Source organism: Agelaius phoeniceus, chromosome 10 (genome assembly GCF_051311805.1).
Source record: "Agelaius phoeniceus isolate bAgePho1 chromosome 10, bAgePho1.hap1, whole genome shotgun sequence".
In the NCBI taxonomy this organism is placed as follows: domain Eukaryota; kingdom Metazoa; phylum Chordata; class Aves; order Passeriformes; family Icteridae; genus Agelaius; species Agelaius phoeniceus.
This window is the reverse complement of record NC_135274.1, coordinates 17,043,870-17,062,663: the sequence shown is the minus strand read 5'-3', so window position 1 is coordinate 17,062,663 and position 18,794 is coordinate 17,043,870. Positions and strand designations below refer to the sequence as shown.

Here is an 18,794-nt window from a genome sequence, read left to right as displayed (position 1 = left end):
GGACGTGTTTCAAAGCTGTGAGAGCCTGAGAGAGCCGTGCTTTTCTGGGGGGAGCTGTGAAGGTGAGCGTCAGCCTGTGCTCACCTCCGTGTTTTACAACACTCCTCCATTTATGATCTCCACCAGCTCTGCTGCTCCGCCTGCTCCTGCCAGCAGTCTCACCTCCCACTCTGCTGCCAGGCTGAGCAGATTCTGGAATCTGCTGGCTGCAGGCAGTGCCAGCTCCCTGACAGAGCCCTGCTCGAGGCTGTGGCAGGGCTGACACAAGGGGATCCTTGGTTCTCCTGGGGTTTTGGAAGTGGCTTTCTCCAGTAGCACTGGACACCTTGTCTTTTCCTTGTTTCAGTAACTTCTCTCTTGCTCAGTTTCTACAACTTAAAAACACCTGTGTCACCAAATTTGGCACTCTCATAGGATGGTTTGGGTTTGAAGGAACCCTTAGAGATCATCTTCCAGCCCTTCCCTGGGCAGGGCCACTTTCCTCTAGACCAGATTGTTCAAAGCCCCATCCAACCTGGACCCTCAACTAGAACTGCACAGTGGCCCTTTTTTTTTGTAGTGGGTAGTTCATCTGAAATACCAAGTGGTGAGAAAGAAGCACAATACAACTTTTAATAAAAGATTTTTCAAGCAGTTCAATTCATTTTGAGAACTACTTTTCACTTCCTAAAATCTCCAGCACTTCAAAATGGTCTTGAGATTTGCAGAAAAGCTCACTTCCAGCAGTAGCTAATAATAAAAGGTGGAGAGGAAGAGTGACTTCTCTTAATAGCTTGTTCTTAAGACATCTCAATGACTCGTTTGATGAATCAGTGATGAATTTTTTTTGCCTGAATCTCCTGGCAATTCCCTTTACCTGTATGGCATGTTAAACTCATTGTAATTTTCCTTTCTTGTTTATTGAGTTATAGATTTTTTTTCCCCTCCCCAACAAAACTGAAATTAATTAAGTCTGCTTAAAGATGAGAACAAGTCTCCCAGCTGGCAAGAATATGATTGTATGGTTGGAGAGATGTCACTGCTGTAGAGAAAAATGGCCTGGTAGTAGTTTTTCAAATTGCTGTTCAAATCCATGTTCATTTTAAAGGCATTTTCCCTTGAATTGTCGCCGAGTCCCAAGGTACTGAAGACAAACTCAAATAAGCCTACCCAAAAGTCATCCTCTCAGAAATCTTAGGAACTATCTGGCTTTGGATGTCTGCTCCTGAGCCAGTAGAAGAGGAAGCTGGCTTTTGGTTTAGGCAGATCTGGCCAAAACCAGATTTGTTTGCGTTTGTGCACCAAGTTTTGTTTTGTTTTCTTTCTGGAATAGTGACTGTATATATAATGTAATGTGGGAAAAGATTAAGTAAATGCCTTTCAGAAAAGTTTTAACAGACATTTGGCAGAAAAGTAAGAAAAGGATGATTTTTTTCATTGTTTCCTCAGAGCTCAGCAAACCATTCTTTTGAGTCAAGGTGAATTGTTGATGTATTTGCAGGACTAAATAGCTGTTTCTAAGATGCAGATAAATAGTCTGCAAGCTTCCAGATGCTGCCAGGAGGAGAAGTAAACATTTAGCTTTGGAAATGTGCAGATCACTTGCTCAGATCCCCTGCCCTTGAAGGATTTCTGTTCTTGTTTCAGTAGCAGGAGAAAGGCCTCAGTTTGGAGCATTCTCTGCTGGCCAGCTCTGTGACAGCAGCCCATGCCTGCCTGTGAGGTGAGCCACAGTCCCAGCAGGTGGATGGGAAGAGCCAAGGGGCAAAGGAGAGAGGGGGGAAATGGAGTTTCTGTCAGTGTTTCAGTACAGCTGAAGTGCAAGACTGACGTTCATTAGCGTGGTGAATGGTAATGCTGCGCTTGCTTCCAGCCTGTTCCTAAGAGTGTTGAATATTTCTGTGCCTGCTGGAGGGCAGCTGGGGAGAGGAGAAGCATTTTACCTTTAAATTCATCTGGGCTGAACCAGGGGGAGGAAATACTGACCCTTCAGCTCTGTGGGATGATAAGAAATTAATTTGTAATCCCCAGGCAGGTTCAGAAATTTTAATCATCTACCTAGCTGCTGTTTTCTTGCTTTTGAGTCAGAAGTTGGAAAATACCAGCACACGTGAGTTGGATTTCCATCTTTACACATCCAGTCACTTCAGTTTTAAGTGCAACATCTTGTGCATGTTCAGGTGCTTGCCCCACATGGCACATTGAATTGTAAAAATCGAAATTAAACCCAACTTCCACTTTCCAGAAGAATGGTGCAGTTCCCACTGAAGATCATGCTGTCCTGAACTCTCTCAGTTCCTACTTGATGACATTTTTCCCTCCATCATGAATTAAAACATGGTGCTGAGTACCCATCTAGTGACAGCCATGTTTCAGTGGCAGATGAAATTATTCCTGGCTCTAGGAGTTTGTAAAACACTTTGGGATCTTCTAGAATGGAAAGTGTTGTTGTTTGTTTGTCTGAGGCAGTATTTTCACCATGTTTTATTTCAATTGCTCCTGTTATATGTGTTGATTTTCATTATATCTTCAGATAAGGCTCATATGAAATGGGCTTCTGTTTTGTTTTCTCACCAGAGGAGTGATTCATATTCAAATTGAAATGTGGTATTGCTCTAAGCCAACCTTCTCCCCATGCGCTAATGGGAGGAGAGGGAGAAACAGGCATGGACCAAGCAGGATTATTTTTCTCCTACTGCATTTAGAAACTTTCCAAATGGCTTTTCAGGAGGACACGTGGACTTGCCTCGCATGGGAGAATCCTGGTCTTGTATGTTTTAACAATATCAGATGAGCTTGTCTCTCCTCAGTTGTCTCTTTAGGCTGCAGACCCACATGCTGCTAGAATTGTTCTCCAAAAGAAACAAAAAAGGTAATTTATGGTCCCTTTTAAGTTGAGGTGGGTTTTTTTTTTTTTTTGGTGGTCCTATATTTTCTCTTTATTCATAACACTAGTTTTAAGAAAGTCACTGGCACCAGTCTTAGGGCAGTGACTCCACAGGCACCTTCTGCAGCATGGCCAAAGCCATCAGCCCTTGGCCTCTGCTCCTGCCTGATGCTTTCTCCAAGGAAGCTGGTTGCCATCTACAGGAGAGGAAAACTGCACAGTGTAGCTGATGTTTCTGTTCTGGTTAGAACTGGATAGCCCAGTGCAGACTTCCTCAAGAAGTTTTACCACAGGTACTCAAGAAATGGAGAGAAGAGGTGCTGAGATTCCAGCTGGGGTCTTGTGTGTATTTAGGATTGTGTTGCTCTGTCACCTGCAGCTCAAAGTGAGTGTCATTGTAGGTCTTGTGGAGCCTGGTGCCTGTCCAATAAGCACCTAGACTGAGATAATAGTGTATTTAATGGAAATCAATAAAATATAGGTGAATATTCTTACCTTAGTTAAAGTGACCTAGCTGAGCCTACTCAAGAGGATATTTACTGGGTTTTAAACTTAAAACACAGCTCAGTCTATCTTTTCCTTGGTCCTTCCAAGCTGGGCTTGGGCAGGTGAAATGATCCTTCCTCATTCACCCTTTTCATTTTCACAGTTTGTGAAACTATTTGAACATTCCTAAGGTGCTCTCAGGTTTTGAGATAAATGAGGAGACACTGACACTTTTAAAGTAGCACCAGGGGAGCTGCTGAGCCTTGGAGGATGTGCTGCTTTGAAAGGAATACTGGTGACCATGTCCTCTGTGCTCTGTGACAGTTCAGTTACACCAACAGGCTGAGGGCATTGCGAGGGTCGAAAATGTCCTGCACTTTTGTTGGCATAAAATAAGAATTTATGAGAAAGTTTTTCCAAGGAGGAAAAAAGAGAAGAAGCTGTGACAGGTCTTCATAACTGATGGTGTGTTCATTCACCACAGGAGAGCTGGTGAGACAAATGTGGGACCTTGGTTACACGTCACCTAAATACTTTCTGACTTAAGAGCATTTGAGCTGGAATCGCTTGCAATTAGCATGGGCTTGGCAGAAACTGGCACTGCTGCTGTTTGTGCAGAAACTGCTTGCACAGTCCAGTTGTGCCAGGGGGAAAACTGCTGTTAGCAATTAGCACAGGGGTAGTCTTGAGGTGGTGTCTGTGCTGTGGCTGCTCGTAGAGCAGCTGATGTCCTTGATGGCCCAGCAGCAGCTCTGCAACCAGCAGCACAGCTGTCTGTCACCTCTACCCAGTCTGTCATGCAAACGTGTTCTTTAACCTATTTGTCATCATAGCCACACATTTTTTAGGCAGCTATTGGTGTCTGGGAGCTTTTAACTGCATTGCTTTTGAGAACTTAGGGTTGCACATGGTCCAGGGAGATGTGACCATGGCTCTGCTCTTCACAGTCTGCTTTGAGGCAGTTTCCTCAGCTGGCTGTGGTCAGGCTGAGGCAGACTGCAACCTGTTGCAGGCTCAAATGACCCAGCTGGGAACAATTGCCCAATTGACACAATAAATTATATCTAAATCTGTTAAATTGAGTAAATAATGAGGACCACAGGGCACCTGCTGATCCCCATAACCTATTTTGCTGGAGGTTGGGCAAAGTGTCTCCCGCCTGCCTGATGGAGCCTTGGAGCTTGTGAGTGGGTGGCGTGGGAACTGGGGACAACTGAGGATATTCGTACAGGGATGCAGAGTTGCTCCTTGGGGCAGAACAAGAAATGTATAATTCTTGGCCCTAGAATGAAGAAAGCAAGACGCTGTGGACTTGTTGCAACCTGTGCAGTCTGCGAATGTTTTCTTCTCATCAGATGCTGCTGTCACATAAGTTATTTTCTTGCCAAAGGGCAGGGAATGAGCTAGCAAAGTGGGAGAGAGGGCTGCGTGTTGTAGAAATCAGTGCATCAAATGTGCAATTCTTTACTTTCTGCTTTTGCAGTGTTTATTTACCTATAGGATTTGAGGGGGCAGAAGGGATGGTGGCGTAGGACGTTCATCTGTCTCATCCAGGAGAAGGCGTGTGTTCAGATGAGAAAGCATTATGCATACAATGCCTGAAATCAGCCCTTAAAATAGCACACTCCACATCTTAGTAATGTATTGAATATATCTGGATAAGAAACAGTCTGATTGAAGTATTGAGCTTATTGTAGTGTGTCTGCTGTGACTCATCAGGAAATTGAAAGTCTTGGGACAAAACTCACCCCCCTTTTTGGTAGAGACGGGAATTAGTCTTAGATGGGAGGTAATTAATTGTTCTGTGATTGCTGTAAATAGGTACTGAACAACAAGCTCGTACTGAAATATTTATATCCTAAGCCCTGTCTTGTGAGCCCAGCTATCCAGAGTCTCCATCAGACAGAGACAGTGAAAAAGAAAGTTCTTTGGAATGAGCAGCACTTCCACCTACATGCATTTAAGCGAGACTGGTTGGAGGTGAGCTGGTAGGCTGCACGCTGTAATAAGCCATTTACCAGGATAATGGCTGTAGGCTACAAATGCTGTTTCTACTTAGTCTGTCTATTCAATGCAAACATTGAAAAAGAAAAAGCTCTCTCCCTCAGTAAAGTCTATAATACTCTTAGTCCCCAGTGTACTCCATGAATATTAACCCAGCCAATGTCATAACACTCCGTGGAGGCAGATGATGCATGTGCAGCCTTTTGGCTGCACTGGAGAAACTGAGGCGATGGGAAGGACTTTAGACTTCTGGTTTTGGACTGGGGCAAAATCCTGGGCAGCAGCTTGGCTTGATGGTGAGCAGGCACCTGCTGACTGGCCCTTGGTGGGAGCATGGGAATTACAATTTTCAGGGTCTAATCCCGTAAATTTAGGGTTTCATTTGGAGATATTTGCTTCTTGCTATTGCAGGCAGTGCTACCCTGCTTGTAGAGTCACAGAGGGTGCATTGGCACAGCTGGCAGAAGTGGATTTTGAGGGTAAGAGTGTGTGCAGGAATATCTCTGTAATTTACTGAGTAGCTATAGCCTTTTTGTATCTGTCTGACTGCAGGATATTGCTGGGAATCCAGATGTTGAGAAAAGAAGCAAGAGAATCAAGATGATCAAATACCTGTTTAAAAAAAACAGTGCCCAAGGAAAAGGAGCTTGATGGTTTTGTGTTTGTCTGCAGTGAAGTCATGGCAACAGAGAACTCATTTAGCAAAATTAACTGTTTCTCTATCTTACCAAAAAAAAAAAAAAATCAAATTAAAATGATGCAAGGGAACATCCTTTTATCTAAACCAAATGAGTCCATTTGTGCCAAAGCAAAGGAGTCATCCTGGGGAGTTTGCTCCAGAGAGCACATATTTTATTGGTACAGAATGTAACAGTTGTCCCAAAGCCATAACTGTAAAAGCATGGTGCCTGAGGCGAGCACTTTCAGTAACAGGAAAACCCAAACTTAGGTTCCCGCACCTGCATGCTGTTGAAATAGAAGCATAATTTTAAGCTTTTGGTTGTTTGGGATTTCAGCTCAGTTAAGATGTGGATGCAGCTTTCAGGACTATAATCTCTTTAAAACTCCTTATGGGTAATGCTTACTTTTGAAATTATCTGAGGACAAAATGCTGATGCTGCATTGGCTTGGGTGCACCCAAATACTTGTAAAACACCAGTTGCCTCTAGGTCCCTTTGACTTACATTAGACCATAGGCTTCTTTGTGCCCAAGACTTGTTTTAATCTCCTAATTCAAGTACTATTTGAAATAATTCTCACACAAGCCCCAGAGATGACTCTTCTGTGCTACTTCTGTTTTGACATTAACCTGCCCATCTCCAGGCACAGACCACTCTGTGAAGCAGCACAAGAGGTGAACCACACAGCGACTGTATTGGTAGGCACGAAAGTTCATTTTACATCACTGAGAATCTCATATTTGGAATTCAGAAATTGTTCATCTTGCTAATGAGCAGGGGCAAGCTCCAGGGAAAATATCACGAACTCAGATGTGTTGCTTGAGGCGCCTGGAAAGTGGCGTTTCTCTTAAGCAGTGTTTTCCAACCAGATTTTACTTTGTGGCTCTCTGGGAGATGGTTTTAGGCAACACCTTATGGTTTCCCTGAAAGTGTCTGACAGCAAAGAAGCAGAGTTTTTATCTGTATGAAGGAGTGCAACAGTTTGGGGGAGATTGTAAGGATGATTCAACTTTGAGATAGCTTCTGTCAAAAATGTTGGGTAAGCTTCAGACTAATTAGAAACTTCCCCTTTCGTTGAAATCACAGAATCACAGAATATTTTGATCTGGAAGGGACCCATAAGGCTCATTGAGTCCAAATCTTAAGTCAGTGCTCACCAGGTGAATGTAAATTGTTTTCCATTGGTTCTCATACCTGGATGACACTGATGCCTTTCCTCCTGCAACTTTAACTTTGGTTTAATGAAAGAAAAGTGAATACTGAATGAATGGAAGGAGTTCTGATCAGTGAAGGAAAGCCACAATCATTGTATATCTAGGTAGATAACTCAGATGTTATTTGAAGGTGATCCATGTCAAAAGTCAATGTTTAAAGGTTCTTTTTGGAAAGCATCCCTTTCAGGAGGGACCTCATGAGAATAGTGGGACTCTCCACACTGCAGGATCACACCTATCAGATGGGTTGCACAGGCTGGCTGGGAGCCATTGACGCTTCCCAACTCAGCCTCAGGCTGGTGTGTTTGCAGTAGTGGCCTGTTTCTTGCCACTTGTTTTGTCATCCCCAAGCCTGGACATAGTCCTTGGTTTAGCTGTGTTAACAGTGTGGGAGCAGAAGATCCAGGCTGAAGCAGCCTCCTGGCACAGCCATTCCTGTGGGCTCGGGTGTTGCCACCAGGAGAGAAGAGTGCAAGGGGGTGAGGGTGGGAGTGCAAAGCCCAGGTGGTTGCTCATCAGATGTTGTCAGAGGCTTTTAAGGAGTAGCAATTCACATACCAGGCTTTCTTTGGTGAGGGATGAAATTCCCCAAACCAGAATGTTCACAAGTGAGGCAGCCCCAGCCCTATGGGCTGTCCCAACACGCTTGGGGAGGATAAGCACAGCGGAAAAGCCCAAGGAACGGCTGCCAAACGCCTGGGAAGATGCAGCCCACGGTGTCTGTTGTGTCTGAGATCTCTGTAAAGTCTCTCGCATCTTTCCTCAAGTTTAGTTTTCCAGTGGAGGCTGTTGCAGTAATGAGAATGTCTCCCATCTGCTCCTCACATGGCTTGGCACATTTAGCCAGAATATATATATATTTTTATTATGGGGTTAGCCAGTGGTAACCATGACAATTAGACTTATCACGCAGCAGTTTTTTTTCCCTCCTTGAGTCAGTTTGAAATGCTGACAATTAAATGGATACAGTACACTTTAGAGATCCATCAGTCTCTTTGTTGTCTTGACAACCAGAGTATATTTAGAAATGTAACAAGTACATGGAGTTCAATTGCACTTTTGCTAAAACATAGTTTTGTAGCTTGAGAATTTAATCTGTTGTTTGTAGATCCAGGTGCTTATTTGAGCTATGCCTGACTTTCTCTTTGGTCTCTCTGGGAAGCTCCAACACTGGCTGGTGGAAAGAAGGTCCTTGTCAAGTAGGGAGCAAACCTGCCCAGTGTGTGTGGCAGGGGCTTGGGTGAGGGGCTGGCAGCCACTTCCTCCTTGGGTACTGGATGTGCTGGGTGTTCCTGTGTACTTGTAGCTATTGATTTGTAGTGCCAGAGGAGCGTGTGTGGTTGTTGTCCCAGATGTTTGTCTCTGCAGATCCAGCTCAGCAGACAGGGCTGGAGAGCCATGAGCAGCATGTCCAAACACCCTCTCCAAGACGAGCTGCTGTCAGGGTTCAGTGGTGCTTTGGTACAGGAGGACAGTGCCATGCTGCATTGACAGTGGCAGGCAGTGGCTCTCCTCCTGCCCCTGAGCTACCCAAGCAACTCTTGGCCATGGAAGCAATAGCAAGGACTGTTTCTCCATATAATTTCTTCTGTTTTGTCTTTGGTTTGATGGGGACGTGTTTCTTTGGTTTTAACAGAATACTACTACTATTTTTTTTATTCCTTCCAGTTTGACTGGCAAAATTGAGTTTATGCTCTCCCTGCTGAGCTGGAATAGCAGTGTGTGGGCTAGCTGTCTGGAGCTATGGATTTTTAAGGCTGTATCCAGGACTGGAAGAGAAGGAGGGAATTACGATGGAGTGCAATTGTGGAGCTCTAAATAAGCCTGTCTCCCAGCACCCCTGTGCACACACTGGGTGATGGTGGGTGTGTGTGGAGTGTCTGTGTAACTCCCTGCCCTTTCCCTTTTGAGCCAGGAGAGAGCTGTGGTTGGTGCAGGCCCCTGTGTGGGTGTGACAGCCATACCTGCAGGTGTGGTGACGTGCCAGCCCAGAAAAGCAGCTGGGATGTGTGGCCCCCATCTGCTGCCATCCTACAGCCCAAAGGCTGTGAGATAGGGGCTGGCACTACAGTGCCCTTGTTACACTCTTAGCACATCTTCAGATCCAAGTCTGGACATGTGTGGATCAGAGTACTTCCCTGGCTTGAGTGATAAATGAATAAAATTAAAGTCAGATGAGGAAATAGCTCAAATGTTCCCTACTGCTCCTCTACCTGGCTGACCCACAGTTGTCCTGGTCAGGGCTGTCCCTTCAGAAGACTCACAGGCTGAGGAGCTGCTAAAATGGACTTCTTTGTGGTGAGGTGTTGATGACCTTTCATAATTGGCACATCCCATGGCAGGGACCGGGGTGTTTGTGTATTTTCTGTAAAACATGAAGCAAGACTCCTCCATTTCTCCCTGTCTTAGGCTTGGCTGCTAATTGATTCTTGGCAATATAATTTGGTCAGGAGAACGGAAAAAACCCAAACAAAACAGAATTCTCCTTTATCAGCAAAGCTGTGACAAAGCAGCAGTCTGAATAGGAGACTGGTTGCAGCAGATGGAGTGGCCTTTTGCTGGAGGGAACCAGTTCATTTGGTGAGATGGTTTAAAGAAGACAACGGTGTGTCCATGGCATGGGTGTAGTGGTGTTCATCCCTGGGCAGAGATCTGTAAAACTGGTCAGGAGTGCTGCTCTGCTCCTGGGGAGTACAGCCAGGTTTGCCACTGGGATGGTTTATTGCCAGGAGGTGAGGGAGGCTCCAGGGAGTGGAGTCCACCCTGAGGTCAGCTCTTAGGGACAGCCAGCAAAAAGTATCTGTATTTCCTTGGCTGCACAGCATCTTGTCTATGCACTATACCCAAAATACTAATAAGGCTCAGAAGGAGGACAGAATGGCATGATTTTGCTTCCTTCTTCCCTGTGTTTCTTTTTCATTCATTACCTGTCAAATAATGTGGTTGATTTCTCAGTGTATATGCACAGCTCAGTTTAGGTTTTGTATTTTCTTTCTTCTCTCCATTTCACCAATTTCCCAATGAAAATCCCAAACCATAGTTATATTTCCACTCCAGCTCTGTTTGTGGACTGTTAACATGCTTTGTTCCAGTGTTTAATAGCTGCTGGGGTTTATTCTTAAAATATAACCACCAAAACCTAACAATCCTAATGACTATTCAAGAGAGCTTTAAACAAGTTATCCCAATCCATCTGACAAGGATAATGGTCTTCTATTAGAAGATACTTAGCTGGAGGTTGGATGAGCTGTAATGTTTATGGGTCTGCAGATCTGTAACCAGACAAACTCAGAATGACTCCTTAGTTTTCAGTGGAGCTGTATTTGTTTATTACAGCTGAGGCTTAGGCAGTACTTTAGATGCAAATTGCAACCTCTGTGAAGTTAAGTGGGGTTTTGATTTAGTTTCTGGAAGCAGTAATGTCCACAGAGAAGCAAAGAGCTGAGACCCACACAGCCTGAAGTCTGTAACTTTGGGTTGCTCCCTTTCACTTACTGTCAAGATCAGATTCCCTTGGCTGGGGCTGCTAATTAAAATGCAGCTTTTCTTAAACATCTCCTAAAGGCAGGCAAGAGAGAGTGGAAGTGCAGCCTGTGCAGGTTATGTATCTCCCTCCGCATTTTGCAGAAAATGCCAGTGCTTGGGTGGTTCTCTCTGACTTGTGGTTGGGCTGTTGACCTGGAGCTTGTGCTCTCAGCTCCAAAACTGCAGAGGCTCTATGCTGAGTTATCTGGCTCTGATGTACAGAGAGCTGGGATCTCCTGTGCCCCAGCTTACCCGTGCCCATGCAGCAGTCAGGAGACATGGACCACTGCTCATCACCCTCACTGTGTGTGGCATAAGTGATTCACCATGCATTCATTTCTGGTCACATAAGGGGCATCAGTTTAAAGCAGGCTTGAGACATAGGTTAGTGTTAGCTATTTGAAGTCTGAAGTCTGAAAGCAACATCAAACAGGGAGCAGAAAATGTATCATGCACAGAAAAATCTCTGGGATTTGCTTCTCCCTTTAAAAAACAATAGTAATAAATTCCTAACTGTTTGCATATGCCGTCTCCTCTGTGGTCAGGACACCTGTCTGCTTCTTTGCTGATACTTGATACAGGCTTACAGTGCTTGCAAAAATGTTAACGTGAATTTTTTGTCATGGCAAATATGAAAAGAATATCCAGTGTCTGTGTGGGCAGGTTCTCAGCAGATTTTTCTCTGCTTTTTGCACTTCGGTGTGGATCTGAAGCAACTGCTGAAATTCTGCTGCCCTTCCTTCACCACAGACCAGGAGGGCAAAGCTGCTGCCCTGGCAGTCCTGGTTCTCCTGAGCAAGACAGCTGATGGTGGGGCTAATAAGTTTTAGCCTGACTTCATTAAAAAAGCAATACATGCAACTGGCTAGAAGTGTCTCCCCTTCTCTTTAATGACTTTTGATCCTTGGCTGATCTCAGGAAAATAGGGGTGAGGATGCAGTTAGGAGGGGCTGGGGGTCACCTGGTGACACCAGGAGCATGGTGGGCTGGGAGACCAGGGGTATGTCGAGGTGAACCTTTTGCTAGTTGACACTAGTACCTTTTAAACTTGCTCATTTCTTCTCCAGGACTGAGATTAAAGGAAATAGAAAACATCAGAGTAAGCTCGGATGTCAATAAGCTGGAAGTATTAAAGACTGCTGGTTGAAAAAAGCTTGTGGTAACTTGAAAAAACTGTGTTTTCTCTTTAATTGGGTGTCTTTGGAGGCACCCAGAAAGGAAACCAGGGCTGAAGGTGGAGGTAGGGTTTGGGCTGTCCCACCCTGACTCTTTTTTCACAATGGCTGTGTGTTTAATGCATCCCATCTCTGCTTTGGTGCTCCTTGATGCTCGCATGGCAGAGCCAGTGCTGTGGGAGTGACTCATGCCTGGCCTTGAGCGGTGGCTGAGGCTTGGGAAGAAGAGGCCCTTTAAGCATGAGAGGCAGAAGGGCGTCTGGTCAGGCTTTCAAAGGGACTTTGTTACCTGCAGCCCTTACGTCAGTGCCTTTCACCAGCTCTGCAGTGATTTAAAACAAGTAGCTTCTCTTCCAAATAAACCTCAGCTACCCCAACACTTGCTCAGATGTAATCTGTGCTGCCAACGAGTGAAAAACCCCTATATGGGTCAAAACAGGGACAGACTGACACATTACTTGTGTCAGAGGAGAGGAAAAAAGGCTGTGGTCTGCTCTGTACAGGAGGGCAGCTGGCCTTGCATGCCCTTTTGGGGCTGTTTTCTTGGCGAGGCATTACAGCCAGCTTGATTTACTTTCTGCTTTTACAGTGAGCAAAACATTGATTCTGACCTTTCTGTTTGCACCCACAGAAGTCCCTCGGAAGTGCCTGTCTGTACGTCTGACTGGGTGCCTGACGGGGCTGCCTTGCTTCCAGGTGAGGAATGGATCAGCTCCCAGAGCTTTTGCCAGCTGCTGAGTTTAGGGACAGTGGGAAGACCTCAGTACCATGTTGGGTCCTCAACAGCTGATGGGCATTTCTCCAAAGCCTGGGATGGTGGGATGCCAGCCTGCCCAGGAGGCTTGAGGTGGTTTTACTGTTTCTGGGTCCAAGTTTGGAATTAGCAAACATGCAGGCCCTCCTGCAGATTGGGAGTGTTGCCTGGGAACAATTGCTTGGTGCTGTGGGTTGTGTTGCTTTGACTTCTTCCTTGAACAGAGCTTTCCTGCTTGTGGACCTGAACTCATTCCCCATCCATGATGTGGCTCTGTGCAGGCTGTGGATGTTCCCAGCTGGTGATGGAGGGCTGGCTGCATTGTTAGCTGAGTCCAACTGTGTTTCAGTGGACAAATAGAAATTAATGTGAGGAGCAAATGAATTCATTCTTCAGAATTCCCAATTCTGTCAAATTCACTGGAGGTATTTAGCTGTGACCTAACGATCACGGTGATGAACCAGCCCAAAGTATTGGAGGAGTCCCTTGCTGGATTATGTGTAGGACACAAACTGTCCTTTGTGCCCATGCCATGATGGAATGGTTTGATTGCAGGGCAGGACCAGTGTCAGGGCAGTGGGTCTGTCCTCAAGCCTCTCTCAGTTGTGCTGCCCCAGGAGACAGAAAGGTGCTGGAGGTGCTGCAAAGTCATGGCAACGGGGGGAAGGAAGCAGCTTGTGCAGCCCTGCTGAGAAGCAGAGAATGAGAGACCAACTACCCTGGTGGTTGTGACCAGTGGAGCTTCTTTGTTTGCCATGATGTTACCTGACTTTAGGAGCGTGAGACAGGCCAAAATCAGGAGCAGTGAATCTTCACTCTGTTGTGTCACTGAATTTAATTGCACTCTCATTCTTCTCTTTTGATACACAATGTACGTCCCTGCTTTCTGCCTTTACCCTCTTCTTGAGTCTAATTTTTGTGGTTTTTGGGTTTTTTTTTTTGTGGGTAAATTATGTCTAGGTGGAGATGAGATTTCAGTATCCTGTTTACTGCAAACAGTTGCTGCCATTAATAAATGCTGACAGACAAAGACAGACCAGGGATTAATAAGTAGAGGGCAGGAGATTAATAGCAAGAGCACAGAATCTGGTTCAAGGCCTGATCTTCCCAGTTGCTGGGCTATGGAAGATTAATGGTAGCTCTTCTGCTAGTCTCACTCTTTCTGTGGTGGCTCTCCTGGCTAGGTTTAATAAACCATCCCAGTGGGTTGCTATAAATATGAAATCTAGGAAGAAGCCCATTGTTAAATTAACTTAAGATGTCCTTATGTTAACTAAATGAGACAGTTTTGTTTTCTAGTCAGCACTTGAACAACAACATCAATGCATTTGTGAGTGGTGAAGTCAGATTTTCAAGTGCTTACAACTCCTCTCAAGACAAAAACATATCATGAAATGTATTTTGTGGAGCAAGCTGTGTCTGACAAATTGGTTTTTTACTCTGTGTCCTGTGCAAGTGATTGATTTCTCTTCTCTTGACTGGGTTTTCAGCTTCATTTCTGTGAAAAATTGGGCTCTTTACCTGTTGCATCTGGTCTCTCATTAGGTTTAGTGTGAGATTAGATCATTGCAAGAAAACACCAGCTTTTCCAAGAGCATTCCTGGTTAAATTTGTGGGAGAACTGAACATGGGACTGCATCACGGCAAGTTTTATTGTGATAGAAGGCTGTGTGCTGTTCAGGGGATCCTATATAGACAGTCAGCTTCCAACTCTTTCTTTTTAGACTGGACCTGTCGATTTAAGCACTCCTGTAGTCTTTTGACCTCTGCCCTCAGGTATTTAGCACAGTCCCTGCAAAGGTGATCCCCAGCCCTTGGTGCATAAGGTCACAGTGATATATAGGTATATGTATGGCTGTTGGGAAGGAAGCAGCTGTGTCCCTGTAACAATGAGTGTGATGCAGCTGGGACTAAGATCAGAACTGCATGCAGCAATAGCTGAATTTCTTTTCAGGGGAAGAAAGCCTATGCACTGCCTTGGTGGCCCTGTAACAAAGCTTTTCCCCTCTTGTCTGCTCTTGCATGCAGTGCCCTTGGATTTTCAGAAGTTAATTGATTTGTCTATATTATGAGTCTCTCTTTAATTTTATTTGTGTAAAGGAGAACACACGCTAATCTTTCTCCAGAGAAATGTTTTGCATTGCTCCTCTTTGAACATTGGCCCTGGGTCTGCTGCTTTTTAATGAGTCTTTAACTACACAGCTATGGTTCCCACACGCTCCAGCCTTGACACACACATACTTGTACACCCACGTGCCTGCTCCCAGCTGAACCGAGCCTGCCCGGTCCCCTCGCCCGCTTTGGGATTTGTGTGCAAGGCAGCACCTCCCTGGGAAGCCCTGCGTGTGAGAGGGGCCTTTATACCTACACAGGGAGATAGACCAAGCCTCACACGAGCTGTCCTGTGAGTTGGAAGGGCTGTAACCTCTTTACCACCCTGTCCTCCCACCCTCTGGCTTGTTTAAAGTGCATCTCCAGGAGCGTGGATTCCTGTGGGCTGCGCTGCCTGCGGCGAGGACCCGAGCGAGCACCGAGCACCCGATGCTGAATTGCTGTCTGGAATGCCACTGGCTGCCAGATCCTTGATAGCTTGTTTTTAATGAAGATTCCTCCTGTAATTCCTAGAATATCTTGCAGCGCAAAAAAAATGAGCGGTGTGTGTATTTTGCTGTGGGCTGAATTTTTTCCTGCTCTTCACAGTTCCCTCCATGAACAGAGAGGAGGAGGAGGAGGAGGGGGAAGCAGCTGACTGCTTTTTTTTGTTGTTGTTTTTGTTTTTCTACTTGACTTCTGTGAAATATGTGGCGATCAATCGCTCGCGACTAACAAAATGTTTTTGTTTCTCTTTGCAAAAGCATATGGGAACTGCAGGAAAAGCATATGGGCGTTTTTAGGAAAACATATTGGTGAATGGACAAATTATAGCGGTGCCAATATGTTTTGGATGTCTGGCTAGACCACTACTACTGCCACACTTGCTGGCATGCAGACACATCCACAAGATTTCCAGCGTGTGAGGGGTGTGTAGCTGCTCCTGGGGAAAGGCAGGCTGGGCTGGATCGAGCTCCTGCTGAAACAGTGCTGTGATCCATCTTTGGGGTGTGTGACAGCCTCATCATGTCCTGGAGAAGGCTCTGGGCTCATGTTTATGGCCGTGTATCCATTCTGTCAGGAGACAGAGCCCAGAGATCCACTTGCAGCTGGCTGCAAGCAGTGATAATGGTAACCATTTTTCTTTCCAAAGCACTGGACTGCGGTCCTCATAACACCTGAGCTTCTTGCAAACAGCTAGGCAGCCTCTGGTTTTCCTCTGCTGCTCTAGCAAGATCTTTGTGGTAGCTTGGGCTGTTATTTTTGATTTCTCCATTGAGTAGTTTGCTTTTCAGGAAATGCAGAACATTGACAGTATTGTTTCTGGTCCCACTCCTGTTTGCCCTGGTACTGGTGATCCAGAGAAAGGCATCCATAAGAAGGGAGTTGTAAGGGGATTAAGTTGTCTGGGCTAGTGGGCTCTGGTGTCTCACAGCATCCCTGCAGTGGGAGCTGCCCTGCTGTGGACCTCTGTCCATGATGTCCTTGGTAGCTCCAAGGATGGGGCAGCCCTTCCTGCCCACCCCAGCAGTGAGGGAGGGCTGCCTCTGTCTGGGATGGGCATGGCTGGGCTGCAGAAGGGGGCCAAGCACATGGCTGAAGACTGGGGAGATGAGCAAGATGCACATCTGGGCAGTCATTTGGACCTTGTGTGGTTCATCTTGGTTATGAACTGGCACTCAGATATTCTGAGTGGTAATTCGGCACCTTTTAGTGCTCTCCCTCTTTGCCAGCTTCAGGATGATTTGCTAGAGAGTAATTTTACATTATTTAATGTAGCCACTTTCCTTATAGCTCTTTTGTTCTGTGAAACAATTCCTTATTTTATTATGCAAACAGTACATTAAGATCATTGTGGGCCTTAGTTCCCAACAGTGCTTGAGATGACGGCAGAGAAGTAGGTTATTTCAGAAATCATGATTCTCTCCTCTAGAAGCTTTCTTGGAGTTCTGCTTTAACTGCTTTTGATATTCTACGTGCTTAAAAAAATAGGCTAAAAAAAATTCAGTACTTCCTAAATGTTATAGAGCTCAAAAAATACACTGTATGCCTTGTCACAATATTTAATACAGAGTGCTATTTACAGTAATGAATCAAAATGTCAGTTTTTAAAATATGAACTGTCAAAGTGTTCCTACTTCGCAGAAAACTTTGATATGACAGTTTGTTAATCATATGACTATTACATCAAATGTGTCTAAGAGTACTTTTGCTCGACAAAGTCTTTTTTTATTCTTTTCCCCTCCCTTTTCCCTGTTAATTCTGGCAGGGTTGTTTGACTGAATGCACTCTAATTAGAGGTCAGAAGAATCCAGAGCTGAATGCTTTTGTTTATGGACAGAAGGGATGTGTCAGTGCCTGTGTTCTTGCTGGTCATGGTCACCTAATCTTAGGTACAGCCTGGTTTGGATCATGTCTCCCTTGTGAGCATGCTGGAGTGGTGCTGATGCCTCTGGGGTAACTGCATTTGGGCAGCTGGGCTAAAACTGTCTCTTGAGTAATAAAAAGCTGGCTTGTACTGTAGCATTTCTAATCCCTGCAGCTTTAGCATGAGAGCACAAGTAAAATAAAGATCTCAAGGCTGCCTGTGCATCCTCAGTGAGCTGGAGGGCTGGTGGGGCAGAGCTGATGCTGCTTCTTGAGCACAAGGCAGGGACCTGGGGATGCCAAGGTCCTCTCCCCAGTGCCTTTGATTATTCTGGACCCAGGTCAAGGAGTGGGCTTGGGCTCTGATTTCCCTTCCATTAATTTAGACCAGAATGCTTCGCTTTTTTAAATTCTTTTGTTTGCTTATCTGCAAAATGGGAGTAATTAATTGATATTAGTTAACTCACAAGTCTCCTTAAAGCCGATTAGTCAAACAACTGCACTTCTGGTGAAGACAGGGGAGAGCTTATGTAGATAATCGTGCTTTAGAAAACAGGCTGTGGAAGGAGCAGAGGGCTCAGCATGCTAATGTGAGGAGTGGAGGCCAGAGAGGAGTCCCAGGTGTAGCAGAGTCATGTACCTCTGCCCAGAATGTCTTTGTGCCACATTGCCTTAGGCTTCAGATGGATTCTTGCTGCTTGTTAAAACTCTCAGTTACCATTGCGTAGGTCTTACAAGTGCAATATTTCTGAGTTGGAGTTGGCCCAGCACAGCTATGGGAATAGGAGGAGTCTAAAAAGGCAAAAGCTGTGTCTCAGCAGTCCAGAAAAGAGGAGTGTGGGCAGTGCAAGACAGTAAATCTTAGAATCAAAAAATCATGGAAAGGTTTGGGTTGGAAGGGAACTTTGAAGAAGATCCTTTAGTTTGAGTTCCCCTGTGATGGGGAGGGACACCTTCCACTAGATCAGGTTTTTCCAAGCCCTGTCCAACCTGGTTTTGAACATTTCCAGGAATGGTGCATCCATAGTTTCTCTGGGCAATTCCTTCTGGTGTCTTACTGTAAAAAGAAATGATTTCTCAGGCCAAATCAGATGGTCTTGATTGTGGGTGTTTCTGGGGGCCTGATTAACTTGGAATTTCAGCTGGGCATGTCTCTTAAATAACAACCTCAACACTTGCACTAATGTTACTGAAGAGATGATAAGGAGCTGTTTTCAGGGGTGTAATCACATATTTAAGTGCACTTTTGAGCAGCACACCAGTGAGCTCTGGTGTGTGGAAGGCCCAGGTAAAGGTACTGCACAAATCTGAAGTCTGATGTGCTGAGGCCCACTGGTTCTCACCACTGGAAGGAGATTGGGAATGTGAGGGCAGTGCTGTAGCATTTGTCACATTCATATCCTGCCGATAGAGGAGGTGAGGAAAAAGCAGAGGGGAAGAAAGTGGGGGAAGGAGGTGCTGGTGAGTGAGGTGATGACAGCAGGAGAGGCTTTGCTGGCGGTGGTACCAGCCTGCCGAGGATCACCTGAGAGAAGCTGTTGGGTGAACCGGTCCCAAAAGGGCTCTTACACAAACATGGGGGCACAGAGGGGCTGCCAGCAGCAAGGGCCACTGGTGTGTGAAGCATCCCTT

General features: G+C 45.5%; 1 protein-coding gene across 2 annotated transcripts in view; it reads left to right on the top strand.

The window, feature by feature from the left end:
- The window catches only part of LPP (LIM domain containing preferred translocation partner in lipoma), a 333,171-nt gene that overhangs the window by 80,453 nt on the left and 233,924 nt on the right, over nt 1-18,794 (top strand). For both annotated transcript variants that reach the window (XM_077184001.1, XM_054639115.2), the window contains one exon: nt 12,582-12,646. The gene's annotated coding sequence lies outside the window, so the exon portion shown is untranslated. The remainder of the gene's footprint in view (nt 1-12,581; nt 12,647-18,794) is intronic.